Below are 18,533 nucleotides of genomic sequence, written 5' to 3'. Positions count from 1 at the left end.
TGAAGGTAGAAGAAAGTATTTCCATCGTTTTGTAATCGATGAATCCGTCGAATATTCCCAATATGCAGCTAGATCCGATTGACCAGAGTATACTCCTTTCCATTGTCTAGGTTCCATTCCAAACTCATGAATGGAAAAAGGGGGTTGAGCGTCACCTTGAACTTAATTGTCGGACTTCATGAAAGACATGCTGAGGTTTCAAGCAAATTGGACCGCAGCAAACACACAAAGCCAAGACTCGAAAAATCCCCAACAACCAATGAAACCAAAGTGCTTCTCGCTAAACAATATTTTATGTTAGCCCCCGGGGGTTTGTGGGCAGAAATTTGGGGGCGGTTTTATTCGGTGAAAATGCCACACAGCTACAAAGAGATTCAGCAGCGACTTTTTGAGATTTCTTCTACGATAATCCATAAAAAACATATTTTCATATGTTAGGAACTGCGGTATCATTTGGGACCTATTGTTAAAAACCATTATGAAATCAGTTGAATATCATCTGACCAGGAACGCGATCTAAACATTATCCTCTGAATGTGCGTTGTGGTAGTTGACTATCTCCTAAAACAGCATTCTGTTTTATTCCGGAAACAATAAGTCTCAAAGAAAGAGTATATGAAGTGCCCTTACTACGTTGACTAGGAGGCAAAAATGGTAGCAACCATGCCACAGATGAAAAATGGGCGACAAAGCACAGACAGCAAAGACAGGTCAAGACGAAGGTAGCAGATAGTCGGTAGGATTGCAGGCTTCTCAGAAAGATCTCGAATATAATAATAACATTATATCTAATAATAAGATACCGCATAAGAGGTGGAAATTACGCCAAATTTCTCAATGTCCCAACGAATGATGTCCCTTTTAAATTTTCACGAGTTAGATAAAGAAAGGAAACATATTTGAAAAAGGAACACTTCAGCAATGCAAACTTAACATCACATAATATTACCAAAACCATGCCAATAGTTCAATTCCAAATTTCTTGTCAATAACTAAAGGAAATACATCAAGAAAGAAAGGGACTACCCCTTTCCGCAACGCAGGTATAAGCACTAAAATAATACTAATTTCATTTCAAACTTTATTTCTTCGTAAAGATAAAACTGACATTCCTTGGAAATTGCTATTGAAAATTGCGTCAACACCTTAAATTAGTGTTATTTACAAACTGCTACATACATACATCTCTACTTATGAGAGAGAATAAACTCCAATGTTTTAGATTGGCTAATGTTATAAATTGTTGATAATAATAATCAAAATTACCTTTAATAGCCCTGTAAACGTGGGAAAAGCGATTACCAATTATACGCTGATAACAATTTTTGTATCCATAATTGCATTTAATTAATTTCAATTGAATCTGAGAATTTCGTTAGGTAAAAACTATAATAAAACAAGTTTTTTTTATGAGCCTCAACTGTGATTGATCATTTTTTGCTGGAAGGATATTTTTTTTTGCTTTTTTGCGAGTAAAGGAAGGCTAATTACAACATTGAGTCCGGAATTATGGGTCATGAAACCTGGAGCTTATTTACATGCATTCGGAATAATCAATGACGTCCCGAAGTATTACATAGTTAGCGTTACAACGTTAGATCCGGCGGTTTTGAGACAAGCCTCTGATCTCATTTGTATACCACTGATAAAAAATTTGTACAATTGCTTCAAATCTAAATTAATTGAATGTCCCACTGATTTGGAGGACAAAAAATTACACCGGTCGCTGCCAGTAATAGGACTTGAAGATTTAGTCAGCTCTTGAGAGTAATGTAAATCTTGGAACCTGAAAATCTTGCGGATGACATTCTCTCTTAGATAAAACGTATGTCTGGAAGCGTTCCCTACATCCTTCGTACTAGCCACAGCATTGACCTAGACCAATCAGCAGAGAAGGTCACAAAGCGGCAAAATTAGTTTCAGCTCCAATAGTTTGACCAGTAGGCGGCGGCATCCAGGGGTTGCATTTTTTCCTTCACGCAGGCGCGGAATTCTCCAACATGCCTGGTAAAATTGTTCAAATGCACTTTGCAGTAAACAAGATCAAACTTTTAGCCCCCAACAACGTGCCCATAAAAACCAATGAAATTATGTTATTAGTATCATCAAAACCTCATGACAGAGGGTCCGCCCATGTTACCTCATCCTCGCAGGCTGGTCGAAGGAAAATTAAAAGCTGCGAAAATTTAATTCATTTTAATGATTCAGCGGGGTGTATGCCGGCCATCACAGAGCCCCTGGGCCCGTTCGCTCCTTTTGGTTGCAAGAAATCTGGAGGATAGAGGTTTTGTGGAGATTACCATCGGCCGAACGCAGTAATAATATCCGGTCGATATTTTTGCCCACACTAGAGTCTTCAGCAGCATCCATTGCGATAAAATGATTTTTCTATGCAGGATGTGTTTTAGATGGTGGTCACAATGTCCATTAATAATAATAATAATAATCGTTGGCGCAACAATCCATGTTGGATCAGGGCCTTGAAGTGTATTAGAGCACTTCATTCAAGACCGTAACGGTACACTAGGAGGCAATGTGGTCAGCATTGCAATGTCCATTGGCTCATTATAATTCAGCGTTGCACCAACGTTGCGTTAATTAGTACGACGAAACGGATAATGAATTCTCCTCTTTTTTTTTTTGCTAGTTTAACGATATCGTCATTACTTCTGCTCATGGCAGTGAGTATGAACACATCTCAAACAGTCACAGGAAAAACTTTCTTTGAATAATGTAACCAGTAACCCGGCAAAATATGAGATTGATGCTTGTGAAGTAATTTTTTTGCGATACCTTTTTTCAAACGGTGGGGCAGTAGATATCCAAAACCCCAGACAATTGCGGTTTCTCTAAGATTCCTCGGGCTCATTAATTAAGTCGTGCGACCGAAAAACAAACTAATATAATAATAATCGTTGGCGCAACAATCCATGTTGGATCAGGGCCTTGAAGTGTGTTAGAGCACTTCATTCAAGACCGTAACGGTACACTAGGAGGCAATGTGGTCAGCATTGAACAAACTAAATCCAAGCTTAAACCAATGAATTCCTCAAGTCTTCAGAGAATTGAAAATAAAACCTGGAATAAACAGTGACATCGGTACCTCCTAGTAAAACATGATCTAGGCTCGCCTCCTAGCGAAAAAGGCTCGATTAGTGATCAAGCGGATCCTTGTTTTTATCCTACCGGGGCACCGGGGATGGGGAAAGAACGCTCCGCAAAAGACAAGAGCATGTTTCCCGTCCAAAACAAGCAAAATCCATTGCCACATCTACCCGTAACTATTCGTAATAAACTACTATACCCCGCAGTATATGTAGCTCCCACGGTCGCGAAACTTTTGGTCTTTCTTGGGTAGATTTGCATGAGAAAGGCACTTTTTGCAAACACTTATTTTCACACCGCACATATCTAATATTTTGACAAATAAACAGTATTCAAGAGAAAATTTTACTGCATTACTTTTTTCAAAGCTATATACAACAGAGCATTCTTATTTTAATTTGCAGCTTCCATACCCTGTCAGAAACTACAGGTCCATTTGGCCTAGTAAGAGACCAAGCCAATGTTAAGAGTGTAGTCAAAGTATTTGAAGAAATACCCCCTAGTTCATTGAATCCCTCTCCACGTCACCAATAAGGAGAAGAAAAACTATTGCTCACAAGAAGCAGCTGCGCTTTAGACTTTAAGTGCCTCAAAGGTTTTATCGCGGTGCAGCCACCAAATTTGTCATCTTTCGCTCTGGGAATAAAGATTAGTTTCTCCGGAATGCCCCTCCTGCGTAGGGCATGCTAGATATACTCCATGTTGATATTTTCAAGAGCTTTCTCGAAATGAAGAGTTGATGAAGCGGTGATTTCTATGAACGCAATAATCCAAAGGATGTTAATGTGGTTAGTACTGGAGTATCGAGGGAGGAAATGAAATCAAATTTTTGAGGTTCAGTGCATTCCAGTATGATTTTAGCTAACGTCCTCGCAAAAGCAACAAGTACGAAGTATCCACGAATTTGACACAGATAAGACACCCATTTGAAAGGTTCCATAGGGAGACCTTTAAAAGCAGTGAAGTGTCCTTCATTACTTCAGCAGCTCATCATGGCGAATTAGATAGCTACCGACCATCGAAAGTCTTATGAAATACCTGAGATTTCTGACACCATCAAATTTTTTTTCTGTAGATAGGTGAATGCGGCGTTTCGGCATATTATTTTGGGCTAACCCTTTCGCTCTCCATGCTTAAGAAGCATTCAATTCGCGAATTTTCTTCCACTAACAGGAGGGAATAGGAGAAAAGGAATTGTAAGTTTAAGGAAAATCATGCCATCCGATCCCTCAACCGGTTGAGCTCAATGATGGATCAGGGCCATGAAGTATGTTAGAGCACTTCATTCAAGACCGTAATGGTACACCACAGTAGATTGTAGGAGGCAATGTGGTCAGCATTGCGCTCGCACCCACCCACCTGAAGAAAAAAGGTGCAATGGGCTCCATAAGAGTTGCCATTCAATTAAGTTACCATTTTCACGAATAACCACCTCCCTTGAACATCCTCCTTTGCACTTGCTCAGGGTTTTATGTTCCTTGGTAATGAGGGCAAGATGAATCACTTCCACGATTACCATCACCGCGGATTTTGAGACTGCGTGATAGGTAAGGCGCTTTGATTTGCTCGAAAAAGCCCAACTTCGAGTTGAGAGCATATTCAAACTTAACCGTTGGTTTTGATTCTATTGTATAATCAACTCCACGACCGGGGTGGAACGTAAGATTAAGATTCTCTTTTTGGTTAAGACAACTCGTTCGTAGAAGCATCCATCCACTTACTGCTCTTCACATATCCAATTTCAGCTGTTGATAGTCCGGCAATAACTGTCCTAACATTATCCACATAACCGACTAACTAAAACATTCCATAGGTCCGACTGTAAGATGGCTGCGCTACCCCCGACTTGATCTCCATCCTTGCCTGGCTTTTTAACATAGAGCAGAAAGCGGTCTCTAAAATGATCCCTCAATATCCGCAAGAGATAACCCAGCGCATTGAATGAATTTTCTTGTGGTGTATGCATGTATGTATGTATGTTTGCATGTCAGTCGAACCACCGTACTCAGGACCATTTAAAGTCGTTGAGGGAAGACGATCATAATTTGTACACCTACCATTTAGACACTTTAAAAGTAGTAATTCTATGTTCAAGAGAAAGATCACTCTGATGGACTGAAGGCGACGAATTAGTGGGATTATTATATAGAAACTTATATCAGGACTTTGCCCCTTCCAATTACTGCTGAAATCCGTGGCACAGTGTCGAGAGCATAGCTGGGCAGCGTGTCCATTCGCTATGGCGGTACGAAAAAATGACTACCGATGATTTGGTTTGTTTGCTATTCGTCCTTTTGTTAATGGTGGCCGTGCTCCCCATATATGTTCTTTAGCCCCCCTTGCCAGTAGTTTCTCCGTTTGCCCGGGATACAAATGGTCAATTTTCTTTTCCTACTTCATGGAAGTTACTGGGATGGTTCGTTGGGCATACCAGATTTTTCTGTAGATATTGTGCTCTACTTTTCCGAACGTAGTTTAATATTTCCAGGAAAGGGCGGCTGTGGCCCATTTCTATCTTCATTGTCAAGACAACTATTTAGTGGAGATTATAAAGTCCAAAACAGATTTTATTTTATGTTTTTTTTTTTAATTTTGCCTCTTAATCATGACAAGGACATCATCTAAGTATATTATACAAAATGGCGGGATAACTGGCTCCTTTTCTATATTGCCTTCCATTTTGTTCATAAATATTTTACTAAATAAACGTGAAAGCGAGTTGTCCATTACTACTCCTGAGATTGTCTTGTGAAAACCCCCAATGTTGAAATAGGTTTCACTCTTGCCTAGAGAAGTTCATTCCAAGTATTGACAGGACTATTTCTTTCACTTAGTCGAGCCTTCTTTCCACGGCACCTCTTTTACAGGGACGCTTGGAAAATGAGCATTCACATCGAAAGATACTACCACCTCGTAATGATTTGATATTGCCCTTATATTCTCATAGATCGATACGATGCGGTCTTTTATTCAACAGTTTCTAGGTTGGAGTTTATCTTTCTGATTTCGTTGCTAAGCTTATGGATCTGATCCTTGCAAAGGTTGGATTAGGTATTTTCACCATTGACAATGATGCTTTCGTATTCCTTGATTTTCTTTTCAACCCATATACCCAAAGTGTCTTGCTATAAAGATACCGTATATTCGTAATTCACTCCACTTTGTCAAGGGGGTCTTCCAGTGAAGAATAAATATAATTCCTCGGGGGGTTCCTGGGAACTCTCAAAAGTGACAATGAAGAAACTTCCATTCTGACTTGATGGAAGCAAAAAAATCTCATTGTTGCGGACCATGTCCTTCTTTGCCAAAAAATTATCGAACGAACGCAATTTAAACTGAGGGGAAGAGATATTGTGGTTGGTCCTGGACTTGCCGAGAACGATGGTTCTATCTACCATTGTAGTAGCTTTAAGGCCTTCCCTTTAAGCGTTTTCGAAAATGAGGGATATTTAGAATGTTTTTAACGATTATCGAAATTTACACTTTTCTAGCTGAAGCATGAGCAGAATTAGACATAAGACATACCGTTGTTCCTTCCTTGCCTATTTCCTTCGTAAAATTTATTTTGACGATGCCGATAGACGGCGATATGGCTGGGATGTAGACTGTTACGCACAGAAGTTCGGAGTCTTTGCTATTAACGGACTTAAATGGCATAGTTAACAGTGGAATTACTCCCTCGCCGCTTGTCTTGTAACCGTTTCCAGTTGGAAAACAAGTCACTCAGGCACAGATTTACAATAGTTATGTATAAGTACACGGAAGATAGAAAATCCTTGCTTCGGATGACAACAAATAAAACCTGCGCATATATACCTACAAATTCCTGGATTACATATCTGCGATAGATTGTCGAGTCGAGGAATAGATTTTCAGAAAAGCCGGTCGCTTAAACAACTTTAGGGTTACTCAGTTGACTGCTGGGAGCAAAATGTGAGAGGGGCACTTTTCAGGTTACTGTAAAGACAACGGTGATAGGTTTTTAGCCTTTGCAACTTTCGAATAACTGACAATGAATTAAATATTCAGATCAACCATATCACACTCAGCAATAGATCTCGGAGTTGTCTTTTGAATGAGCGGAAGATGGGGTGCTGACATTGATCTTGAAAGGGACTATCTTTTGATAATGCTACGGCGTTTGCTTACAAGGCAAGAGACCATTACGGGTCGTCTCCGTAATTCCTGCTATCGATTAGCAATGGAGAAACTTTTTTCTAGGCAGACGACACAAAGTCCTATACAACAGGCTCTGGGAATATTGATGAGTTTCCTTCACTCTATTATCGTCTAATCATCATCATCATCAACGGCGCAACAACCGGTATCCTGGTCTAGGCCTGCCTTAATAAGGAACTCCAGACATCCCGGTTTTGCGCCGAGGTCCACCAATTCGATATCCCTAAAAGCTGTCTGGCGTCCTGACCTACGCCATCGCTCTATCTTAGGCAGGGTCTGCCTCGTCCTCTTTTTCTACCGTAGATATTGTCCTTATAGACTTTCCGGGTGGGATCATCCTCATCCATACGGATTAAGTGACCCGCCCACCGTAACCTATCGACCCGGATTTGATCCACAACCTGACGGTCATAGTATCGCTCATAGATTTGGCCGTTATGTAGGCTGCGGAACCGTCCATCCTCATTTAAGGGGCAAAAGCTTCTTCGGAGGATTCTTCTTTCGACCGCGGCCAAGAGCTAAGAACCAAAGTCTCCTAGAAATACATGAGGACTGGCAAGATCATTGTCTTGTACAGTAAAAGCTTTGACCCTATGGTGAGACGTTTCGAGGGGAACAGTTTTTGTAAGCTGAAATAGGCTCTGTTGGCTGCCAACAACCGTTCGCGGATTTCATCATCATAGCTATTATCGGTTGTGATTTTCGACCCTAGATAAGAGAAATTATCAACGGTCTCTAAGTTGTATTCTCTTATCTTTATTCTTCCCGTTTGACCAGTGCGGTTTGATGTTGTTGGTTGGTTGGTTTTCGGTGCTGACGTTGACACCATATATTTTGGCTTGCCTTCATTGATGTGCAGCCCAAGATCTCGCGCCAATCAGCGCCTGCTCGATCCGGATGAAGGCAGTTTGTACGTCTCGGGTGGTTCTTCCCATGATGTCGATATCGTCAGCATAGGCCAGTAGTTGGGTGGCCTTAAAGATGATCGTACCTCTTGCATCTACATCAGCATCACGGATCACCTTCTCGAGGGCGAGGTTAAAGAGGACGCATGATAGGGCATATCGCCTAATGGCTGCTTCAATGTTCACGTTTCTATCTTGTATTGGAAATCTGTCTTTTTTGATTATTGACATTTATGATAAGAAGCACCCAAGACAATTTCAAGGACATACTACCTTCTTAAATTTCTACGCTCTGTATATGTCCTTCCATAGCACCCTACCCGAATATGTAATTCATCCTGAATAGTTTACTCATATAAAGGTTTCCTTTCGATTTTCAATTTCCTACTGGCATAAAAAATCATAATATCCCACGCCAAAGTTTTCAATTTCAAACTCAATAAGGAATCCTCAAAGTTTTAATTTCGTTATGAACACGTGGAATGTATACGCGTTTATGTGAAGAGAAAATGAGAAGAAATCGTTTCCAAAAAGTAAAGATATTCTCTGAAAATTCTAACGTAGATAGAAGGAGCTCGAAAGTTGATCGTCATAGGCTTTCATGGAAATTTCACTTTAGTTCCATTTTGAAAATGGGCATATATGGAGATGTTTTTTTAATTTGGACTGGGAGAAGCACTTTGAAACGTAAATTTCCCTAACATTTTTGACGTTCTCTGCGAAAATACAGATGGTTTCAAACTTTATTTTTGTTTTTAGATAAAAAGTTACACTTCCTACATACCGGGACGTGATATCGTGATAGGAAATTGAAATGAAGCTGAAAGGCTTCCGTCTTCTAATAATATATTCTGTATGTGAACAAGCAGGAAATTCGTCCCTATACGTGACACATAATACGGACATATTTGTCCTTGATGTAGATAAATATAAATAATTTAGGAAAGGGAGCATAATTGCTAAACTGTAACTCGTACAAAAACGAATACTTCCCAAAAATCACCATTCACATGGCAAAAGAGAGTATTTTATTCAAACCCCCTATTAATTTCTTCTGAATAAGTAAATGAATTCATTGAGCATTTTCTATACGATTGATTTGTGAAAGCTTTGAGGACATAATTTTCCACGAAATTCAATCAACGACAAAATACATGCAACCAACAAACGTATCCCTGAGGGTGGGAAACCAGACTACCGCCTAATCGCACACGTGCACGTGCATAAACAAGGAGAATATGGTGGAGGCAATTATTTCTCCGAAAATAAAGCCTCCTGAGCACAAGAAAGGAAAAAGGATAATACGTACAACTAAGCTGCTTGAAAATGATTCGATGTACGCCATTTTGTAATTTTTAGATTTTACTCTAAGGACTTTTTGCCGAGTACGAAGCCTCTTCCTTGCACGGGAAGAAAAGTAGAAAAAGGCCGACAGATTTGCGTAATGAAATTCTAAATACTGAAAGAGGGTCGCATTCTGTCGGTGATTTGTTCGTGGTACTACAACAGGATGAAGTGCCAATTCCCTCGATTCGAAGGACTCAAATTGAAAGCGGGGTATTTTCGTGAGAAAGGCAAAAGTTAATGAGCAGAATCCAACTGTAATATTGCCTCTATTTGACCTTGGGATGTTAACAAAGATGATATTGCACGGTGAATATATTTAAAGTGACAAGAGTAAGAAGATTCCAGGAGATAATGCTGAAGGATAATCATTCTAACCAAAGACATGTTTCGTGATTTGTGGATACATGAATAAAAGAAGATCTGACGCATGAACCTCTCGTCCTCTCTCGAAAGAAGGGAATTGTACCCAATTAACAACAGCAGATGAATTGACAGAAGATAGATCTTATCATAGAGCCCCTGATTTTTTTGATGCCCTCACAATAATCCTTGACACCACCGACCTACCGAATGTATCATATCCTTCCGCACACCCCCACCTCTCTATCAAGTTTTCCTGCGTTGCCTTTATTTCGCAAATTTCGTATCAGGTCTCTGAATCATTTATTTCAATTTTAAATGTACTGCTGAAAATTGCCAATGTCAACCCGAAATTATGTGTGGTGGTATCATGACTGGTAATGTCCTACCATCATTGGGAAGCGCGTGTTCGTTGAATGTAATCCAAATTAATGTTTCCTCTAATATCACTACAACATTAATTTCAATTTTTGGTGCTCATGTTTGCATAACATCATATCGATCTGAAATTAGGCTCTGTCGTTTTGTAATGCTCAACATTTTTCAATGGATTTCTTGATGTTTTCTTGGTATTTAATTAGTATTACAAGTGAAGCGTTTTGAATTATTTCCTTTTAATGAGACATGATTGTGTGAGCTTTCGGTGCGAACTGACAATTGTTAAATCTAGATGAATTTTATGAGAATAGTATTCCGTGAACCATTATGATTATAATTTGGAATACGATTCAGCTATCGTGGGAGAAAGCGCCTTGCTGATAGGACGAAAAGTCTCCTATCCGAGAATATCTATTAACAATGCTCCTCCCTTCAGCGTTGCTCAGGTCGTCGGCCTACGTCCCAAAAGAGCGTCACAAGATTGACATTTGGAAATATCGACGTGTTCAGGGTAGTATACCCCGTGAAAAGATGAACTTTATTATTAACTGGCCGGGAAGCGGAAACTGCAGCAAATGGTAATGATTTCAGAACAACATACCACATCACGAAAAGCCATGCAGGCCTTTCAAAGACCGCGCCGGCTTTACATCCTCATTTACCATGCTGACAATGGTTCTCAACCCAATAACATCCAGTGAAGTTCCGCCTCTAGTACCTGCAATGGGTAGTCATCGTAGGATGCCAATAAGGACTGCCCCTCGATGCGAAATCATATCTGCCATTAATACGCCCAGGCAGAGTAAAGCTATTGGCTTGACGATCTCCGCGCGTAATTGTTCCTGCATTTCCCACAGTTTCTACAGAGCTGCAATTTCCACTTATATGAAAATCCTAAAAATCAAAGATCTTCCCAAGAAAGGAGTACTGCAAACGAAGACATATTTGCGTGCTTCCTGATGCCGTAAGAAACATAACAAATACCTCAATCGAAGAAGATTAGGCTGATTTCCGCTCCTGATTTTTCTGTGTTGATCACTTCAATACCATGTGGACTATTTCGAAACACCCTGCAGAATTCAGATATCCGATTCACCTGTTCTTCATTGATTTTGAAAAGCATTCAATAACGTGAATAGAGAGTGTATCTACAATGATGTTCGCAAGCGAGACATTCCGGAGAAAATTGGCAAGTGCTGCATCGAGGTGAAATCTCACGGAAAAGTCCAAAACGCTGGGATCGCCTTTTGTCACGAATATTAATGCTTCTTGCTGTCGGTAACGTTCTTCGTTTTGCCTTGTTCGGAGGACGTCGAGGGTTTCACGGAACCATTACGTCTTTCCTCAGACTCCTCGACTACACTACTCACAACTTTTCACCGACTTAGAAAGATTCTAGATTTGGAAGGAGAAGCAAGTTGGATCCTACTGAAGGTAAACATCAACTAAATCAAGGTTCCTAATTTGATTGCTCATCGCACACTTCCGAACTGCTTTAATTGGCAAAGCATCGAGGGCGTTGATCAATTTGCATATCTCAAAAGCTTCGCTTCTGCTGGTAGCGGCACCGACTTGATGTCCTTCGACGCACTAACAGGGGCAGATTCAATTTCACTGCTTAGTCTAAAATCTGCAAATTCAATTACCTCAAACCTAAACCCAAGTTGAGACTCTCTGTACTAACAAATTAATTATAAAGCGAGACCATTCATAAAAACTGAGAACAGAAATGGGCCGAGAATGGAGTCCTACGGCAATGGAAAAGTGGAGGCGAACTGCATCCGTTCAAAGGGATTCAATTTATTCTACAATCTAAGTAAGATCTAAACCTAAAGAGGGTAGTTGGTGGAAATCCATACGATCAAAATACGATAAGAAGCAAGGAGTGGTGACCAGAGTCTGAAACTTTGGAGCCGAATAGCTTGTTCTTTTCTTATTCTAAGAGACTTTGCAAGAAAGGTTTAGCTTAAATTACTGGGGGAGAGCCTCTGCTCCGAGCACTCAGAACTTTGTTAGCCTCATGGCACTATCCCCGTAAATAGCCTATTCAATGGCTTCTCGCCTAAGACATTGGCGTGTTTTAGCGAATCGGAGAACATTCTCCAGAGGCAGAGAGTATGCAGAAGTAGAAGAGAACCTTACCAAGGTATCTCCGTCTGAGATCTGAGGAGGCCAGGCAGCTACATATGAAGTACTGGGCGCAAGAAAGGTGATGAATTTTAACGAATTCGTTACAGTCGAGCAACGTGTTAAAACCCGTGGCTTTCCTTCACAATTAGGTGACCGAAATAAACCGAAAGGCGAGAACTAGGAAAAGAGGGATATAGGGTGGTAGTTTTCGGGCTTTCACGTATTCAGAAAGATACCATCGGTTATAATGTAAATGAGAGCAAAGAGAAAAAAGATGTAAGTTTTCTATTTTTGAAAGAAGAAATTTGGAACCTCGCCTGGACTACTTTCTCAAGAAAATCATTAAGGGTGTTTGGTGGAGGAAGAGGAGAGGAGAGGTATAGAAGCGCAAGAGGACTCGGCAGTGACAATAGTGAGATGAGCGGACATAAGTAAAAACAAAAAGTAATGATCCTCAATAAGCTTACTGGCTGAATTAAGAGAATAAGAAGTACGATCAGGGAATTTTGTATTAGCGTCGGAAGGAATAGGCGAAAAGGTGAAGGAGAGGACTCCCGACGCCCGAGTGAATCTTCGATGCTCTTTAAGTACTGTGAAGGGGCACTTTTTATTAGAATTTTAGCCGTCAAGCGTAGGGCCATTGAGTTTGCCCGATCTTCAGCATTACTGGAACTTGAAATCTCAGCTTGAAATAGCATTACAGTGGCGGACTACAGTGAACTAGACAGCGTTTTTACGCAGAAATGATGAACAGCTCTAAGATAATTTAGAGCCTTTGGAAGTTAAATTTGATTGTCTTGCGACGCAGCCTTCGTTGAATCAATTACAATGAAGATAAACTTCAAGAGGCGGCGGCGAACATCCATTTTTCTCGGGAAGTGCCTACAATGAGGGACTCATACGGACCGCTTCAGGAGCTAATAGCGATAACAGGAACATGCTGCTTAAAAGCAATTAAACAATCACCTTCGGTCAGTTTACTTGATGCTTGAATATCTCGACAAAGTATACATATGAGTAGGAATTCTCTACTCTTCTTCTTCTAGTACAGTTTAGAGCCGAACCGAATTTCAAATACAAACAGCATTGGCGAGGTGTGTTTGTTGCTGAAAACCGTTGACGAAGAACCCAACCTCCGAGCAACCGAGACTAACGATGATTCAACCCCTTCAGGTCATGTAAGTCAGGAAATTGTGAAATTGTGTTTGATATAATTGCACCCGAATCGTTGTCCCTCTTAATATCGCATAATCGCAATCTCGATCATCTAGAGACTCAAAGCCCACCATGTTTCAAACTTCAGTGAAAATAGAATAGTGGAAAAAAATTGCGCACTGATCCCGCTGTTAGAATAAGCAATAACTTCAGATTCTCAATTGAGACAACTCATATTCGAAATTGTCTTCCAATCAGCCTAACATCATACGGTGATTAAATATCATTAGCATAATCCAGGTTAATAATGAAACTGTTATAGGCATTGGCAAACATTTCAAAAATGTAACCTAAGCTGTGGAATATTGGTCAAGCTTATCTGTCAGGTTGTCAGGTATCTTATGGGCTAGGGTTGACGAAGCATAAAACAAGTGTCACACTAGCTAGTAGTGACAAAGTGAGGGAAACAATATTTGATTACCAAAAGAGAGAAGGGCTTTTGCGAAAGCCCTGGGCGAAATAAGCTAACAAGTTAAACATAGTGGGGCAGAAGTGTTTCCATACGAAAGAGGGTCAAGGGGCCACTAAGAGGGAAGGCTTTAGTTTCTAGTCTGGGATCTTATATGCTGTTTGAAAATCTGGAATTTACACTGCCTTCTGCGAAACACTGAAGTTCAATAGATAAGATTCACCTCTGCAAATTCTCGATGCCAACAATTTTTTTTTGGTGAAATTGGCCGAACAATACGAAAAGAAACTTCATACCAGGATAAAAATCATAATTGGTTGAATAACATGTAGAACACGAGTACGCGCGGCCCCCACAAAGTTGGTTTTATTATAGGGCGATATCTAGTCTACCGCTGATCTGATAGGGGCACGGAATGCTGTAAATGTAGGCAGAAACAAAGGCTACCAGCGAAAAGGAGATCCATCTTCTCTGACGTGAGAGCGTTACACATACTTCCGCCTCGAGCAGATGTTCAATGTTGGACTAGGACGAGACTAATATGGTCTGCACCTTAAGAATTAGCATGCATCGCATAGCACTTGTATCAAAACAAGAGCCGAATTACATGTTATCTTGACTCATCAAGTACCGCTGAAATCTAGATGCCAGGTAATACCCGACTTTGGTTTCAAGCCGAGAGCCAAGGAAATGGTTTTGTTTGGAGTCAATGTTAAGGAAGAACACATCTATTTAACACCAAATGAGACGATGACGGACTTTCTAGTTACACTTAATGCTCTAGGAAATGTTGCTTTAGGCACGTATTGGCAGATACTAATTGGAGGAGACTTTAAAATCAAGGTGGTTAAATCAGGCATACCCTATCTTTACTCTAGGAGGACCCAGATACTGCGAATGTTGATGAAGACAAGCTCGAACCCAAAATGCATCACCACTTCGCGACAAAAGCACCGGTGTTGTCAGTAGAGGGGTAGAGAGTTCGGGAAAACTTCTCGACAGGCGATAACTAATAGATCACGCCTGAAGTTTCTATGTCCGTCCGTCCAGAGTGGTAACACTCTCTCCCTACAAGTGAAATGTCACGAAAATAAACTCTGAAAAGTTAGTCAAAACACTTGGGACAGGCAGAGGGGCGCCGGATAATACTTCGGAGGTAACAAGACTGCAGCTGAGACTATCATAAAGTAAATTATGAAAATGATAACTACAGCCTACGAAGCTTCATGTCCCGGCAGACACGTTGTGACAAGCCTTCTATCTATTAGTGACGACGGAAATTTCTCAGCTGCGAAAGAATCATCATAAGTTCCGCTGCATCGCACAACGTTCAAGCGACCAAGAGAAGACATGCACCAGAATGACAGAGTAGAGGTGAGATAAAAAGGGGCTTCAGGTTCTACCGCTGACTACCCACTTTTGACCATGATACAGCTGAAAGAGGCCGTCATAGAGAGAAAAATAAAAGAGACACAAATTGGTGTTTCATCATCAGCCCCATTAAATGCTTGTCCTGTATGATCGGAGAATCGCAAAGCTCGCGCTGATGAGAAAAGACGAAGAAGAGGGAGGCAAATGACACCCTGACTCACCGTCGGCACCATTCTGTTATTTGACATAACTATTAATTAGGAATCAACTGGTTGAAGGGACACATGCTTGCAGAGACTTACCCCCAAAGTAGTTCAGCTTTAGAGTAGTAAGATTCCCAGTGGATGCTATCATGGAGTCTGTGGATACTGTTCATTGAACTAAGGCGCATCGCCATCAATCTCGGTGAGTAGTATTCCTCATAACGCTCGATGTTGGAAAAGGCAAAATATTCATTTAGCTAAAAAGAAAATCCGGACGCTGCATTCGATGATGATCGGTGAGACGATTAAAGAGTCAAATCCAAAGGTTAAGAATGTTGAGGGCCAGTTCTTTCAAGCAAATCTAAACAGCGTTGGATAAGGCTACATCAGAGATTTCAGCCTTAAGCTGCCTAATAGCCCCCCCCCCCTTGTTTTAGAGCTTTGCCAGCTGTGATGATAACTGCAGAAGTAATCCCATCGCCCTCCCTGTTAAGAAGCACAAAACCATCTACAAGCACAAGGTAGAGGAATTAAGAGAGAAAGAATGGCAACTCTCTTGAGAAAACAGGCAGGAAGACATTGCGGCTCATCGAAGATTAGGTTCAAAGGGAAATTGGTTTCCGGACACTACTATGTGTTTTGCAATGGGGTTTTGGACGAAGCCGACCACACCCTTTTAAAGTTTTGTAAAAATGTGGGAAGGTTGCAAATCTGATCCCCCACACATGCAATGAGTAACATTGTTCCGTATTATGCTTAGAAAGGTCCCTATACATGGAAAGAAGTTTTTTTCATATAATGTAGACATATGGGATATCAAGTAAAATCTCTCGATTAATTCTTTCTGAATCTGTAACCCGTTTTGACATTGGGAAGAGTGCAAGAGCAGGAAAATTATCGTTTATTTCACCAGTCCATTCTCAGAAACTATCCAAATGTAAAATCATAAAAAAGTCAGGAGGCTACCAGTGTATAGTGTTTAGGCTTTACATAATAACTTTCATACCGATATCTGTTCAAATGAAGGTTCAATATTTTTTTTCAAAATTGTCTTGAAATTCTCTAAGTTCATCACAAAGTAACAGAATGTCGCATGTCGCAGTCGCATCGTTTATAATACGGAGCATAATACTAGAAAGTTTGGTAGAAATACTACTATTATCAGTAAAGTAGTAGTTCAATTTCTTCTGTTTCATATAAATATTACGCCAAAGTGAATACTCTCACATATTCAATGAATAAATGCATAAACATTATGAGTTACATATAAGTTGAGCTATCTTTCGTCCAAGTATTCCGAGAGTATACAAAAAAGCGTACCTTAAATGCCTTTTTTCTTGTGAATAGTGGAATAGGATTCGTCAGCAACTCAATAAAGACACAAAGAATCTCTTCGTTGGCGACATTGTCAAAAAGGTGCGGAAGAGTACTGAAAACTGGGCCCGTGTTGCTTATTACGCCCGAATTTTTCTCCCAAGAAGAAGTTTGAGTTCGACCGGCGAATGGACCGGACTAACAGCTTTCCTCCATCCTCTCCCCTCCCGTTGGTGCAAAAGACTCGGTAACTCGAATGCGCCCAAGGAAAGAGAGCCAGGGAGTAAATTAGTAATAGTAGTTAGTAGAGATAGATGAAAGAGGAGTGTTTTTGCTGGTAGTCCGCAGCGGGAGTTCAACACTCTGAGAACACATGCATTCCAATGATTTCGATGTTTTCAATTTGTGTAAAGTCAGCACATTTCCCGACTTAGAAAGGCAAGTTTCTAAGATGAATAGATGAATCCGCGTAGAATAATTTCTCGCATTTACAAATATGGTGACCGCGATGCATCTAAACATAATCGCTACAATCGTCATTTTTTACTGATTAGATACTTCGAACTTTCTTCCATAGTGAAAATATTACTCCATATAGGTCCGAAATGAATCACCCAACGAAAGACGTCAGCCGTATCCCCCCAAAGTTATTGCATAAAATTTGCAACTGATGCGCGTTTTATTTTAAGGGGTTGCATTACCAACCCACAGGAATACTTTCATGTGTTGTAAAACTTAGAGGAAGTAGCTTATGATATCCTCGTCTGGGCAACTACTTTAAGTCACATGTAACCATTTTTTCACTACATACGATCGCCCGAACCCATCCTCAATGCAATAATCGAACGGATATGAAAGCATAAAAAAAGAAAGCCAGACGCACTTTGATTTCTAATAGCCAGGCGTCTTTTCTTCCTGCGAGGGAATGATTAACCAACCATTATTGGCTAACGAAAGTAATTTCTTTCCACGGATACTGGAGTAACTGCACTAAGCATGTAAACCATGTCGAAATTTTCAAACTATTTAGAGGTTGAATTATGAGTCACATATCTAACACTTAACAACTAACTGGTCAGTAATTACTTCCCAGAAGGTTGGTATGAAAATTCTTGGCGATAATCAAAATAAATTGTAAATTTATTCTAAAGAAGGAGGACGAGGTAATGAGTCTAAGAGATAATAAGAACGTGTTCGGTATTGATACAAAGTATCGTAGATTATTTGGAAGGTGATAATAACGGAGGTGACTGATATTTAAGTATTTCAGTGTCACATGGGCCACCATCGATCCAGCTTTATAGCTGCTTTCAGTCTTTCTCGGGCATCTTACAAACCAGTCTCCCATCGATCCACATTTTTATATGTAGTCTACACTGTAGAATTTTCTACTGCGGCTCTTCCACGAGCTTCCTATGAAGACAACAACTGATGCCAACTCGATCTGAAAGTGCACAAGGTTCAAATCGAATTTGGGTTTCCTTATCAAATTCTATGTACGGACAAAAAACATATTAAACTTTGGTAACCCAAGAAAAAAATCGCTGATATTCTGGTGCATACGTGATCGCCGGTCTGTACTGCATTTCCAGTGGGATCTAGACATGTCGGCGAAAT

General features: G+C 40.4%; 1 protein-coding gene across 3 annotated transcripts in view; it reads right to left on the bottom strand.

The window, feature by feature from the left end:
- Positions 1–18,533, bottom strand: part of LOC119649262 (NEDD8-specific protease 1) — a 326,154-nt gene that overhangs the window by 121,232 nt on the left and 186,389 nt on the right. The gene's annotated exons all lie outside the window — the stretch shown is intronic.

The sequence above is a fragment of the Hermetia illucens genome, chromosome 1 (genome assembly GCF_905115235.1).
Source record: "Hermetia illucens chromosome 1, iHerIll2.2.curated.20191125, whole genome shotgun sequence".
In the NCBI taxonomy this organism is placed as follows: Eukaryota; Metazoa; Arthropoda; class Insecta; order Diptera; family Stratiomyidae; genus Hermetia; species Hermetia illucens.
Note: the sequence above shows the minus strand (reverse complement) of the source record. Positions and strands in the feature narration are given on the sequence as shown.